The sequence below is a fragment of the Schistocerca serialis genome, chromosome 8 (genome assembly GCF_023864345.2).
Source record: "Schistocerca serialis cubense isolate TAMUIC-IGC-003099 chromosome 8, iqSchSeri2.2, whole genome shotgun sequence".
NCBI lineage: Eukaryota > Metazoa > Arthropoda > Insecta > Orthoptera > Acrididae > Schistocerca > Schistocerca serialis.
The window spans coordinates 596,548,187-596,563,275 of NC_064645.1; the positions used below are offsets into that span (position 1 = coordinate 596,548,187).

Below are 15,089 nucleotides of genomic sequence, written 5' to 3' on the forward strand. Positions count from 1 at the left end.
GCTGAGCTTAATATCTGCAGCATAGTGCCCAGAGTCGATCGCGGTCCTCTGGTTTGGAGCCGTGTGGGGGTCTAAACCAGAGGCTCAGACGACTCTGCGACTATAATGGTTGCAAATTCATCGACCTCCGTTATTGGGTGGAGAACTGTAGGGCCCCCCTAGACAGGTCAGGCGTGCACTACACACCGGAAGCAGCTACTAGGGTAGCAGAGTACGTGTGGCGTGCACACGCACACGGGGGTTTTTTAGGTTAGAGGGACCCCCCCTTGGGCGAAACGATAAAATACCTGACGGCTTACCAGAGAGGACATTATCACCGTTGATAAAGAACGTCCGTCCTCAGAGACCAAAAACAGGAAAAGTTAACGTAATATTGGTAAACTGCAGGAGTATCCAGGGCAAGGTTCCTGAATTAGTATCTCTTATTGAAGGAAATAGTGCGCATATAGTATTAGGAACGGAAAGTTGGTTAAAACCGGAAGTGAACAGTAACGAAATCCTAGACACAAAATGGAATATATACCGCAAGGATAGGATAAACGCCAATGGTGGAGGAGTATTTATAGCAGTAAAGAATTCAATAATATCCAGTGAAGTTATTAGCGAATGCGAATGTGAAATAATCTAGGTTAAGTTAAGTATCAAAGGTGGGTCAGATATGATAGTCGGATGCTTCTATAGACCACCTGCATCAGCAACCGTAGTAGTTGAGCGCCTCAGAGAGAACCTGCAGAACGTCGTGAAGAAGTTTCGTGATCATACTATTGTAATAGGGGGAGACTTCAATCTACCAGGTATAGAATGGGATAGTCACACAATCAGAACTGGAGCCAGGGACAGAGACTCTTGTGACATTATCCTGACTGCCTTGTCCGAGAATTACTTCGAGCAGATAGTTAGAGAACCAACTCGTGAAGCTAACGTTCTAGACCTCATAGCAACAAATAGACCGGAACTTTTCGACTCCGTGAATGTAGAAGAGGGTATCAGTGATCATAAGTCAGTGGTTGCATCAATGACTACAAGTGTAATAAGAAATGCCAAGAAAGGAAGGAAAATATATTTGCTTAACAAGAGTGATAGGGCACAAATCGCAGAATATCTGAGTGACCACCATCAAACGTTCATTTCTGAGGAAGAGGATGTGGAACAAAAATGGAAAAAATTCAGAAACATCGTCCAGTACGCCTTAGATAAGTTCGTACCGACTAAGGCCCAAAGCGAGGGGAAAGATCCACCGTGGTATAACAATCATGTACGAAAGGTACTACGGAAACAAAGAAAGCTTCATCATAGGTTTAAGAGTAGTCGAATCATAGCTGATAAGGAAAAGCTGAACGAAGCGAAAAAGAGCGTAAAGAGAGCAATGAGAGAAGCATTCAACGAATTCGAACATAAAACATTGGCAAACAATCTAAACAAGAACCCTAAAAAGTTTTGGTCATATGTAAAATCGGTAAGCGGATCTAAATCCCCTATTCAGTCACTCGTTGACCACGATGGCACCGAAACAGAGGACGACCGAAGAAAGGCAGAAATACTGAATTCAGTGTTCCGAAACTGTTTCACTGCGGAAAATCGTAACACGGTCCCTGACTTCAGCCGTCGCACGGACGCCAAAATGGAAAATATTGAAATAAACGATATCGGAATTGAAAAACAACTGCTATCACTTAGTAGCGGAAAAGCATCCGGACCAGACGAGATACCCTTAAGATTCTACAGTGATTATGCTAAAGAACTTGCCCCCTTTCTATCAGCAATTTTTCGTAGATCGCTGGAAGAACGTAAAGTACCTAGCGACTGGAAGAAAGCGCAGGTCGTTCCCATTTTCAAGAAGGGTCATAAATCAGATGCGAATAATTATAGGCCTATTTCGCTTACGTCAATCTGTTGTAGAATAATGGAACATGTTTTGTGTTCTCGTATTATGACGTTCTTAGATAATACAAATCTCCTTCATCATAACCAACATGGATTCCGCAAACAGAGATCATGTGAAACTCAGCTCGCCCTATTTGCCCAAGAAATTCACAGTGCCGTAGACACTGGCGAGCAGATTGATGCCGTATTCCTGGACTTCAGGAAGGCATTTGATACGGTTCCGCACTTACGTTTAGTGAAAAAAATACGAGCTTACGGAATATCGGACCAGGTTTGTGATTGGATTCAGGATTTCCTAGAAGAAAGAACACAACATGTCATTCTTAACGGTTCAAAATCTGCAGATGTAGAGGTAATTTCGGGAGTACCGCAGGGAAGCGTGATAGGACCTTTATTGTTTACAATATACATAAATGACTTAGTTGACAACATCGGTAGCTCCGTGAGGCTATTTGCAGATGACACGGTTGTCTACAAGAAAGTAGCAACATCAGAAGACTCGTACGTACTCCAGGAGGACCTGCAGAGGATTAATGCATGGTGCGACAGCTGGCAGCTTTCCCTAAACGTAGATAAATGTAATATAATGCGCATACATAGGGGCAGAAATCCATTCCAGTACGATTATGCCATAGGTGGTAAATCATTGGAAGCGGTAACGACCGTAAAATACTTAGGAGTTACTATCCGGAGCGATCTGAAGTGGAATGATCACATAAAACAAATAGTGGGAAAAACAGGCGCCAGGTTGAGATTCATAGGAAGAATTCTAAGAAAATGTGACTCATCGACGAAAGAAGTAGCTTACAAAACGCTTGTTCGTCCGATTCTTGAGTATTGCTCATCAGTATGGGACCCTTACCAGGTTGGATTAATAGAAGAGATAGACATGATCCAGCGAAAAGCAGCGCGATTCGTCATGGGGACATTTAGTCAGCGCGAGAGCGTTACGGAGATGCTGAACAAGCTCCAGTGGCGGACACTTCAAGAAAGGCGTTACGCAATACGGAGAGGTTTATTATCGAAATTACGAGAGAGCACATTCCGGGAAGAGATGGGCAACATATTACTACCGCCCACATATATCTCGCGTAATGATCACAACGAAAAGATCCGAGAAATTAGAGCAAATACGGAGACTTACAAGCAGTCGTTCTTCCCACGCACAATTCGTGAATGGAACAGGGAAGGGGGGATCAGATAGTGGTACAATAAGTACCCTCCGCCACACACCGTAAGGTGGCTCGCGGAGTATAGATGTAGATGTAGATGTAGAATCATTGAGCAAATGGTTGACAGACTTCGAAATCTTGTTCCGCGGCAAGCTGAATCGCGTAAGATTAGTACTGTGAATGTTCTGTGCACCTCCGCTTGTTACTGAATCCTAAATAAAGTTACGGATCTGCATGCCCGAATATTTTCAAGTTTCTAAATTTTATCTGTTTTATTACACTGAACATTTCTTTTAGTGGCTCAAATGGCTCTGAGCACTATGGGACTCAACTGCTGTGGTCATCAGTCCCCTAGAACTTAGCACTACTTAAACCTAACTAACCTAAGGACATCACACACATCCATGCCCGAGGCAGGATTCGAACCTGCGACCGTAGTGGTCGCGCGGTTCCAGACTGAAGCTCCTAGAACCGCTCGGCCACCAGCGGCCGGCTTCAGATTGCAGAACTTGTCTGTAAAACCATTTTTTCTTAATTGTTCTATACATAGTATCAGTGTGAATTATTCGAAGTGCCTGGGCAAATAAATAAAAAATATATTTTTTCGTGTATCCTCGATTCCTGCTTGCATCCCTTATGAGTTTCCCTTAGCAGTTACACGGGCTTTATTCACGAACTTGGAGTATTTCACAGTGTTCATTCTTTGCACAAGGATATCAGTGATATGAGTGACTGATGACATTGCTGTCCTTAGCGAAAAGGGCGAAGAACTGCAGAATCTGTTGAATAGAGTGCATAGTTTAACGAGCAAACACTGTGAATTAAGGATAAACCTGAGAAGGACGAAATTAATGAAGAGTAGTAGAAACGAAATTAGTGATATACCCTTGGAAAATGGAGACTATGAAGTAGACGAAGTGAAGAAATTCTGATAACTTGGAAAGAAAATAAAAGAAGCAAGGAGGATATGAAAAACAGATTAGCATTGACAAAGACAATATTCCTCGACCAGATAAGTTGAGTGTATATATATATAATCGAATCGTTCGAGATGCTGGAAAAACTAGATAGACTTGTAAGATCAGAATCATTTAGCAGTGTAACATGTGGAAAAATTTGACAAGAAGAAGGGATCAAGCCACAGGACATGTGGTAGTGCATGAGGGACTAACTTCAACTGTATTGGACGAATCCATAGGATAAAAACTGTAGAGGAAGACAGAGAACGAGTAACTGAGGACGTTGGGTAGAAGTACTTGTCTGAGATGAAGATATAGGCACAGGCAATACCGACGACAATAATATCGTTGCAGACATTGGTCAACTATCCTTTTTAAATACTTTTGTCTTGAAATTCTGAAAATCTTCTTGTTATGAAAAATGGTTACCTTCTTTTAAATCATGAATCACATAATATCGAAGAAAACGAGCAGAAAATTTTGCAAACTATTTTTAAAAACTTTTGTTGGAAGTTTTTCCACTTTCCGTACGGTCAGGCAGTGGAAATGAGTAAAATTAATTACAGCTGATAAAGCGAACACGACATGTGTCGAACCATGTAATAAAATACGAGTAATTGTGACAAATATGTTTTCATACACAGCCCGTGTATTTAATACTTTAAGATCTATACAGTTAATTAGATAAATAAAATTATCTAAGACAGCTATACGCTGCACTAAAACTTATATATGTTGCTTAAGCTGATTTACATCAATATTGCTTTATAAACAAAATTTATTTTACGTGCTGCTACATTCATATTTAATAACGCAAAGCGTATGAGATTTTATGTGAAAGGTATATTAAACGGATTTCTGAAGTATTGTGCAGCTTTTGTTATATTCATGGTTTGTTTAATACGTTTTAGATCTTGTTTTATTTTTTTGTAGAATAGAATTGCTCATAAAGTTAGTTTAGGATGTCATACTGATATTCCACCAACTGCGGCATGGTGGCGTATACAAACAGTGATCCAATACTATCAAACGATTTTTATTTCAGTCTTTGATCACAATATGAATTCTTTATACAATGACCGGTTTCAGTCCGTAATGACCATCCTCAGATATTTTTACACCATGTCCTAAAGTGATAAGGCCATAATGGCATCGTCAAAACATATAAATATAATCAGCTTAGCGTCGTCGTATAGATCTAAAATAATGTGTAGAATAGGCCGCATCGTCCACAAAAGCACCTCATCCAGTCAACAGGATTGGTTCAAATGGCTCTGAGCACTATGGGACTTAACTGCTGAGGTCATCAGTCCCGTAAAACTTAGAACTACTTAAACCTAACTAACCTAAGGACATCACACACATCCATGCCCAAGGCAGGATTCGAACCTGCGACCGTAGCGGTCGCGCGGCTCCAGACTCTAGCGCCTAGAACCGCTCGTCCACCCCAGCCGGCCATCGTACACACAAAAAAAATGGTTCATATGGCTCTGAGCACTATGGCACTTAACTTCAAGGTCATCAGTCCCCTAGAACTTAGAACTACTTAAACCTAACTAACCTAAGGACATCACACACATCCATGCCCGAGGCAGGATTCGAACCTGCGACCGTAGCGGTCGGGCGGTTCCAAGCTGTAGCGCCTAGAACCGCTCGGCCAACCAGGCCGGCTCGTCCACACAGTCATTATTCAATGACTGTGTGGACGATGCGGCCTATTCTACACCTTATTTTAGATCTATATGACGATGCTATGCTGATTATATTTGTATGTTTTGCCGGCCGCGGGGGTCTAGCGGTTCTAGGCGCACAGTCCGGAACCGCGCGACTGCTACGGTCGCAGGTTCGAATCCTGCCTCGGGCATGGATGTGTGTGATGTCCTTACGTTAGTTAGGTTTAAGTAGTTCTACGTTCTAGGGGACTGATGACCACAGATGTTAAGTCCCATAGTGCTCAGAGCCATTTGAACCATTTTTGAACCATTTATATGTTTTGACGATGCCGTTATGGCAGGGCCGGCCAGAAATTCTGCACGCGTGCGGTGCTCGTGCACGTGTGCAACTTCCGGGTCACAGCGAGCACGCCGCAGCCGTCAGCGTTCATGTAGTGCATGTTTCTACACACAGATGTCGCTTTATCCACTTGTTGGGATACTCTGTACCGGTGCAATCTAATGCTCTTTCCACAGCTTGCAAGCCAACCAAGGGAAGGTATTTCGCGTATTAAACATTTAAAATACTGTCACAGTCTACTCATTGAGACATCTAATTTTATGTTAACAGTTTAACCCAGTAAGACATGTAATACAGTTAACAACCGTGGGTTTTTATTAAGGCAGCTTGACTGACGGCACGTAAATACGCGTAATGTTTTTGAGCTAGTATTTAAGAAGGAGAGCACTTAGCGACTTCCAACGAACCTAAGTCATGATTTCAAATAACATTAAACTAATGCAAGGTTTCTTATAACTATTTCTCGGTGCCCTCAGTTACCCCCACATACTTTCTGTGTCACTGACCACTGAACAGAATGATAACCGCAGCTCTCTCGATGATCACCTGTTATTCCAATACCATTATTGCTATCTCTTTCATCAGTTCCGTCTGAAATCTCCATAATAACCGACAGTTAGATGAATGTTATGTTTTATCGACCTCAGCTGAGCGTAGCCCTTCACACATTTAAAAAAAAAAAAACCTAAATGGAAGTATACATTGAAACAATCGGTTTAATGACCAATTTTCCTCTTGCTTGTACCATATAAACAGGGAAGTGGAGCCTCCGCCGTTCATAACAGATGTCGCTGTCGCTCCCTGTCGCACACATGCGCACATGTGCAGCACTTCCGCACGTCTGCACACTCCAGCGTTTGGCCGGCCCTGCGTTATGGCCTTATGATTTTAGGACATGGTGTAAAAAAGATCTGAGGATGGTCATTACGGACTGAAACCGGTCATCGTCTAAAGACTTCATATTGTGATCAAAGACTGAAATAAAAAACATTAAACATGCTGATATTCGATATTTTCTGTCTGTGCGGCCAAAGATACCTAGCCGTACTTGTAGGCATTGTAGGCGAATTTGCTCAAATGTTGTTCATTTGCTGGTTTTATTTTTAGATTTTTATTGTGTGTACATTCAAAAACGTCTCTGGTGCTCTGTCTACTACTTCACTTGTTCACTAAGAGTGCTGTTACAGTTTCGAATGCAGAACCATTCGCGTACCTGGTTCAGCTGGCTTACAAGTATGTAGAACCGTTTTCGACATTTCATTTGATATACTCTCTCTCTCTCTCTCTCTCTCTCTCTCTCTCTCTCTCTCTGTGTGTGTGTGTGTGTGTGTGTGTGTGTGTGTGTGTGTGTCTCCGCACTATTATTTTCTTTTGACAACTCTAATACACATAAATTTAAATTGGTAGGCGTGGGTCTACATCTGAAAGATGATGTCTATCCAAATTTCCGACAAGTCGCACAAGAGTGGCGCTTATAGAACCAATATGAGGATGCAAATCAGGTTTTCCGTAAATGCACTACTGGCCAATAAAAGTGCTACACCACGAACATGACGTGCTACAGGCGCGAAATTTAACCGACAGGAAGAAGGTGCTGTCATACGCGAATGATTAGCTTTTCAGAGCATTCACAAAAGGTTGGCGCCAGTGGCGACACCTACAACGTGCTTATGTGAGGAAAGTTTCCAACCGATTTCTCATACACAAACAGCAGTTGACCGGCGTTGCCTGGTGAAACGTTGTTGTGATTGCCTCGTGTATGGAGGAGAAATGCCTACCATCACGTTTCCGACATTGATAAAGGTCGCATTGTAGCCTACCGCGATTGCGGTTTATCGTATCGCGGCATTGCTGCTCGCGTTGGTCGACATCCAATGGCTGTTAGCAGAATATTGAATTAGTGGGTTCAGGAGGGTAATACGGAACGCCGTGCTGGATCCCAACGGCCTCGTACCACTAGCAGTCGAGATGACAGGCATCTTATCAGCATGGCTGTAACGGATCGTGCAGCCACGTCTCAATCCCTGAGCCAACAGATGGGGACGTTTGCAAGACAACAACCATCTGCACGAACAGTTCGACGACGTTTGCAACAGCATGGACTATCAGCTCGGAGACCATGGCTGCGGGCCGGCCGAAGTGGCCGTGCGGTTTAAGGCGCTGCAGTCTGGAACCGCAAGACCGCTACGGTCGCAGGTTCGAATCCTGCCTCGGGCATGGATGTTTGTGATGTCCTTAGGTTAGTTAGGTTTAACTAGTTCTAAGTTCTAGGGGACTAATGACCTCAGCAGTTGAGTCCCATAGTACTCAGAGCCATTTGAACCATTTGAACCATGGCTGCGGTTACCCTTGACGCTGCGTCACAGACAGGAGCGCCTGTGATGGTGTACTCAACGACGAACCTGGGTGCACGAATGGCAAAACGTCATTTTTTCGGATGAATCCAGGTTCTGTTTACAGCATCATGATGGTCGCATCCGTGTTTGGCGACATCGCGGTGAACGCACATTGGAAGCGTGTATTCGTCATCGCCATACTGGCGTATCACCTGGCGTGAGCTTATGGGGTACTATTGGTTACACGTCTCGGTCACCTCTAGTTCGCACTGATGGCAATTTGAACAGTGGACGTTACATTTCAGATGTGTTACGACCCGTGGCTCTACCCTTCATTCGATCCCTGCGAAACCCTACATTTCAGCAGCATACACGACCGCATGTCCTGCACGGGCCTCTCTGGATACAGAAAATGTTCGACTGCTGCCCTGGCCAGCACTTTCTCCAGATCTCTTACCAATTGAAAATGTCTAGTCAATGGTGGCCGAGCAACTGGCTCGTCACAAATACGCCAGTCACTACTCTCGATGAACTGTGGTATCATGTTAAAGCTGCATGGGCAGCTGTACCTGTACACTCCATCCAAGCTCTGTTTTACTCAATGGCCAGGCGTATCAAGGCCGTTATTACGGCCAGAGGTGGTTGTTATGGGTACTGATTTCTCAGGATCTATGCACCCAAATTGCGTGAAAATGTAATCACATGTCAGTTCTAGTATTATGTATTTGTCCAATGAATACCCGTTTATCATCTGCATTTCTTCTTGGTGTAGCAATTTTAATGGCCAGTAGTGTACATACCGTAATGATCGTGAGCTTTAGTGACCTTTGAGGTTGGTCTTCGTGAGTTTGAACGAGGTCACGTAAGAGGGCAACGTGAATGTGTGCGTTTCTTCTACGATATTGCAAAAAAAATTGACAGGAATGTTGTCACTGTACATGACTGCCGCTGGCTGTTGTCAAGAGAATGTACGGCCATAAGAATACCTGGCTCCGGGCAGCCACGCGCCGCTACCAACAGGGAAGACCATCGTGTTTGGCGTCGTACTGCGTCTGCCACAGAAATCTGAGTAGCAGTTGGCACCACACTGACACAACAAACTTCAAGGACAGCTCCGAGCCAGAAGCCCCGTAGCGTGAATTCCACTGACCCCAAACCACCACCACTTGTGTCTTGAGTGACGTCAAGAGATACCTCATTGGAGGGCAGGGTGGATGCCTGTTGTGTTTTTGATGAAAGTCGGTTCTGCTTCGGAGACTATCAGTCAGACTTTAGGAATGGAGAACAACATTTTACCAAATGAGCAAGACAATCTAGGCATTATTTAACGATACAAGGTGAATGAAAACAGAGAGTGCAATAGAACAAATAGAAAAACCAACCAACTCAAACGACAAAAAACTTTACATTGACGGTAAGACTTGCGACCTCGGACAATGGTTAAGGCACTGAACAACATCCCGTGGGTTTCGCTAAATCGATTAATGCGAAAGCAGGGAAGTTCGTTGGAAAATGACGAGACTTATCTTATTTGCTATAAAAGCAGCACATCCGAATATGTGCTGCTTTTTTCATAATAGACGAATTTTAAACCCTAATGTTCCTTCTCCTTTGGAAGTAGAATATACAAGCATCCTGATAAACAAATGATCCTCCTCATAGCCTTAAACACAGATCGTCGGTGTCTTGGCTGAAATCGATGACAAACTGTTGATTAAAACCCAAAAGAGAGAAGGGACAGAAATATAGAGATGCAAAGCAGAGACTGTGGTGTTGTAAAAAGGTGACACGATTGGATAAAACAACAATGTAGGAGACCGAGAAAAACAGTTTTCATTGATATGATTGTGAAATCACACAGGATTGAGGTAGCGAATGCAAAAATAAGGAATTAGATGAAAAGTTACAAATTAATAAATGGGGATGAAGTAACAGCTTCAATTATCACATGAAGAAACTTGATAGTTGATCACTAGACGGTGGGGACGGTACAAAAGGTTAACGTAATAGAAGCAGCAGCAACAGAAAAATAATAAAACCTGTCGTAATTTCTGGGATACGTTTCATCTACTCAGAAGTTACAAAATATTAGTGGCAGTTTTATTACAAAAATTAGAGGGATGCAGAATGAAAGAATGTAGGGTTCTTTCTGGAAGACAAATAAATCACAATACTGTGCGTTTCAGAAGGAATAGCAGATATTCCAGTATGTGCTAGTGTAGACTAATTCTAATAAAACATACCGTATAACGTATGTCCAGTTTTTATTAATTATACGGGTATAGCTGGTTCCTTAGTGATGGCATTTTGTTTTGAAGTTCAAGCTGTGAAGTTGTAAGTTTACATAACCGAATTTTTCAACTATGACTCTCATTATTAGTTTATGGCCAATTTTGCTACCCTGATCTCTCTGAACATTGCGACGACCTACGCTGTACCCGGTACAACCACCTTTGACACGGATCACAGCGGCGACACGTCGTGACATTGAAGCGATGAGGCCTTAGTAGGTCCCTGGAGGGACATATCTGATATCTTTCCTACTGATATAATAGCTTTGTTTCGACATTGCCCATCCGCGACTTATTTTCAATATAACAACGAGTTTTATGAACAAATTGATGGGGTGGCCACGGATAGCCCTCTGAGCCCAGCTATTGCTAATCTATTTATGGAATTTTTTGAACAACAAGTGCTGCAGTCGGCCAATAAAAGCCCTTTGAAATGTTATCGATACGTGGATGACACCTTTGTGATATGGAATCATGCTGAAGAGGAACTAAGTGACTTTTTGGTGCACATAAACAGTTTCAATCCAAAGATACAATTCACCATGCAGAAAGAGAGTAATAGATAACTGAATTTTTTGGATGTATTGGTTATTAAAGGGGCAGGTGGGACTTTAGGGCACAAGGTATACAGGAAAGACACACACACACCGATCGTTACCTACATAAAGACCGAGCGAGGTGGTGCAGTGGTTAGCACACTGGACTCGCATTCGGGAGGACGACGGTTCAATCCCGTCTCCGGCCATCCTGATTTAGGTTTTCCGTGATTTCCCTAAATCGTTTCAGGCAAATGCCGGGATGTTTCCTTTGAAAGGGCACGGCCGATTTCCTTCCCAATCCTTCCCTAACCAGAGCTTGCGCTCCGTCTCTAATGACCTCGTTGTCGACGGGACGTTAAACACTAACCACCACCACCACCACCTACATAAAGATTAGAATTGTCATTCTAGGCAGAAGAGAGGAGTCATAAAAACTTTAGTGGACAGGACTAATAACATCTGTGAGCCAATTTATTTGCAAGATGAATTAAGCCATTTGCGAACGGCTTTCAAGAGAAATGGGTACACTGACAACGAGATAGATCGAGCACTCCACCCTAGAACAAAAGTGTCCGAAAATACACGACAACAGCAACCGTTGGCTGGAAAAGTTTTTCTTCCATTTATTCATAACATCACGGACCGTCTTGGGAAAGTTTTGGCCAAGTTTCAAGTGGAGACAATCTTTCGACCTACCAATGAAATTAGTGATAGTTTAAGATCGGTGAAAGACGCACCACACTCCTTAGCCACCATAGGTGTATATAAAATTCCGTTTAGCTGCGGCATAGTTTATATCGGAACAACTAAAAGAAGTGTTAATACCCGCCTAACGGAACACAAAAGGAACTGTAGATTGGGACAAATTGACAAATCAACTGTAGCGGAACACGTTTTCAAAGACGATGATCACATAATAAAATTTAGTGAGACAAACGTGATAGCTAGGACCTCACATTATTATACCTTCATGTATAGAGAAGCTATAGAGATCTACAAGCACAAATATAATTTTAATAAAAAAGGAGAAGGTTTAAAACTAGACAGGATATGGCGGTCATCTTTGCGCCAACGAAGTGACAATCGATTACCTGTAATCGAGAGAGATGGCACTAGACATAAATAGTTTTGAAGTCGAAAGCACGTGATGAGTGGTGGTGCCATCTAAGCGCTCTATTTAAGCGGGACCTCCAGCGCCTAGCAGCCAGTCGCCGGCTCACCTCGGAAGATGTTGCCCACAGTAGCGCAGTAGGCAACGGAACGTGAGGAAGGAGAAGGCAATTCAGCCCGGAAGTTTTAATTAATGAAGACGTTGGCCGTGAAAGTTTACATGTTATGATCCCTGGAGGGAGTTGGCACCACATCTGCACGCGCAAGTCACCTTATTACTGTAAATTTTGGGAAGTGGGGCGATGACCTCTGACTACAAATTCAGTCACATCCCAGATGTGTTCGATCGGGTTCAGATCGGCGAGTTGGGGGGGTCAGCACAACAACTGGAACTCGCCACTGTGTTCCTCGAATCACACTCCTGACCTTGCGACATGGCGTATTATCTTGTTGAAAAATCCCACTCCCGTCGGGAAACATGATCGTCATGAAGGGATGTACGTGGTCTGCGATCAGTGTAGGATGCTCCTAGGACGTCATCTTGCCTTGCACGAGTTCCATTGGACTCATAGATGCGCACGAGAATGTTCCTCCAACCGTAATGTAGCCGCCCCAAGCTCGTCTCTGTCCCGCAGTACGGGAGTCAAGGAACTCTTCGCCTGGAAGAGACAGATTCACGCCCTCCCATCGGCATGATGAAGAAGGTATCATGATTCATCAGACCATGCAACGCTCTACCCTTGCTCCAAGTCCAGTGCCGATGTTAAAGTGCCCATTTCGGTCGTAGTTGCCGATGTAGTGGTGTTAATACTGGCACCTGTATGGCTCGCCGGCTGAGGAGGCCCATCGTTAGGAGTGTTCGGTGCGCTGTGTGTTCAGACACGTTTCTACTCTGCCAAGCAACGAAATTTGACACAGTTCCCCGCCTGTCCTGTTTTACCAGCCTGCACAGCCTACGACGTCCGATATCTGTAAAGAGGGACATAGTTTCACCGTGGTTTCGTCAAGACACTCACCGTAGCACTGCCCGAACACCCGACAAGTGGTGCAGTTTTCAAAATGCTCGTGCCGAGCCTCCGAGCCATCACAGTCTTCTCTCGACCTGACTCAGATAAATCGCGGGCCTTCCCTATGCTACACACGGACAGCAGGATGGCTGAGACTATATGCACCGTGCGTGGGTCTTACTAACAGTGATCACTCGCCAGATGACGCTGCTGTCCGCTGGATGGATCAATAGCAGGTCTGTGGTGATAATGTTCTGGTTGATCTGTGTATATTGTTTAAGCATGCCGCTAGTATTTAGAAATAGTTCAAATGGCTCTGATCACTATGTGACTTAACTTCTGAGCCGGCCGAAGTGGCCGTGCGGTTAAAGGCGCTGCAGTCTGGAACCGCAAGAGAGCTACGGTCGCAGGTTCGAATCCTGCCTCGGGCATGGATGTTTGTGATGTCCTTAGGTTAGTTAGGTTTAACTAGTTCTAAGTTCTAGGGGACTAATGACCTCAGCAGTTGAGTCCCATAGTGCTCAGAGCCATTTGAACCATTTGAACTTAACTTCTGAGGGCATCAGTAGCCTAGAACTTAGAACTAATTAAACCAAACTAAACTAGGAACATCACACACATCCATACCCGAGGCAGGATTCGAACCTGCGACCGTAGCGGTCGCGCGGTTCCAGACTGTAGCGCCTAGAACCGCTCGACCACTCCGGCCGGTTAGTATTTAGAAATGCCGAGTACGCCGTCATGGTATTTATGTTTGTGTTTGCAATGGAAGTGCTATTTGTGGAGAATACGGCAGACAATTTCCTAACGGCCGTGTGCTCATTCTACCTGCCTGTGTTTACTACTATGTTTTAACGGACGTTGTAAGGTGTCAGGCAAATCCAACCCCTTCCATGACAACCCTGACATGATAGCAAATCCAGCAGTATGTCACATAGCTCCGAATAAATCCTGACATTAAATTAACCAAAGTAATACGATCAACGAGTGAGCAAATGGAATACCACAGGCTAATACAAGAACGCCTAAATGCATGTCATACCTTCCCACTGTGAAACAGACGCAGTTCCGAGGGGAGAAACGAGGACAGAAGCCGAGAGCAGAACCGTGTTAAGCCAGAAGGCCCTACGATAGGGGACGGACACCCACATCGCCAGCCGACCGCTGAGACCACCCCCCTGCTCATGTTAAGAGATAGAGCCCTCCAGAAGAACAGTATAGATCTTACGATAACACTAAAAGGGCCACACCAGCTGCAAGTTTTAGCGTGAGACCTTTTCCCGTCTCCGTTACGTAGCAAACATTAAAAACATTGCCCCACCACGAAAAGTATAACGGTTCTCATTGGTTAGACAGAATTTTTGTAGCCTGAGCTTAAGGTTAACACTGAGACACTGATTGGTCAGTTGAAAACACAGCCAGATAGCTTTTCTTAAACCAGCGTCGGTGAATTGTAGTAAAGAGAGGTTAGAAAAGAGTTGCTTCCGAGACGGCGGCCCCCGCCGCCCCCTGACGCTGCCTAACCAACGACAACGTAATGGACGCATGCGATGCCGCATGAGGGCGCATAAACCTTCACTCAGAACTGCAGAAGTCTCATGTGTTACACCCCCTTTTTACGTAATACTAGTGTCGATCGTCAATTAAAGCTTATGGTATTCACATTTGCTACGAGAAGTTAAAACCTGAAACGCGATGATTTTTCTGTTATATAATTATTGAGAAGCCACATCAGCCACTGTAATTTAAGACAAGTTAAATAAGTAATTAAAGATAAT

General features: G+C 43.9%; 1 non-coding gene across 1 annotated transcript; it reads left to right on the forward strand.

The window, feature by feature from the left end:
• The first annotated feature begins 11,327 nt into the window (after nucleotides 1-11,327).
• On the forward strand, nucleotides 11,328-11,400 carry Trnaa-cgc (transfer RNA alanine (anticodon CGC)). Its single transcript has one exon. It is a non-coding gene; the product is annotated as a tRNA-Ala (tRNA).
• The last annotated feature ends 3,689 nt before the right edge of the window (nucleotides 11,401-15,089 follow it).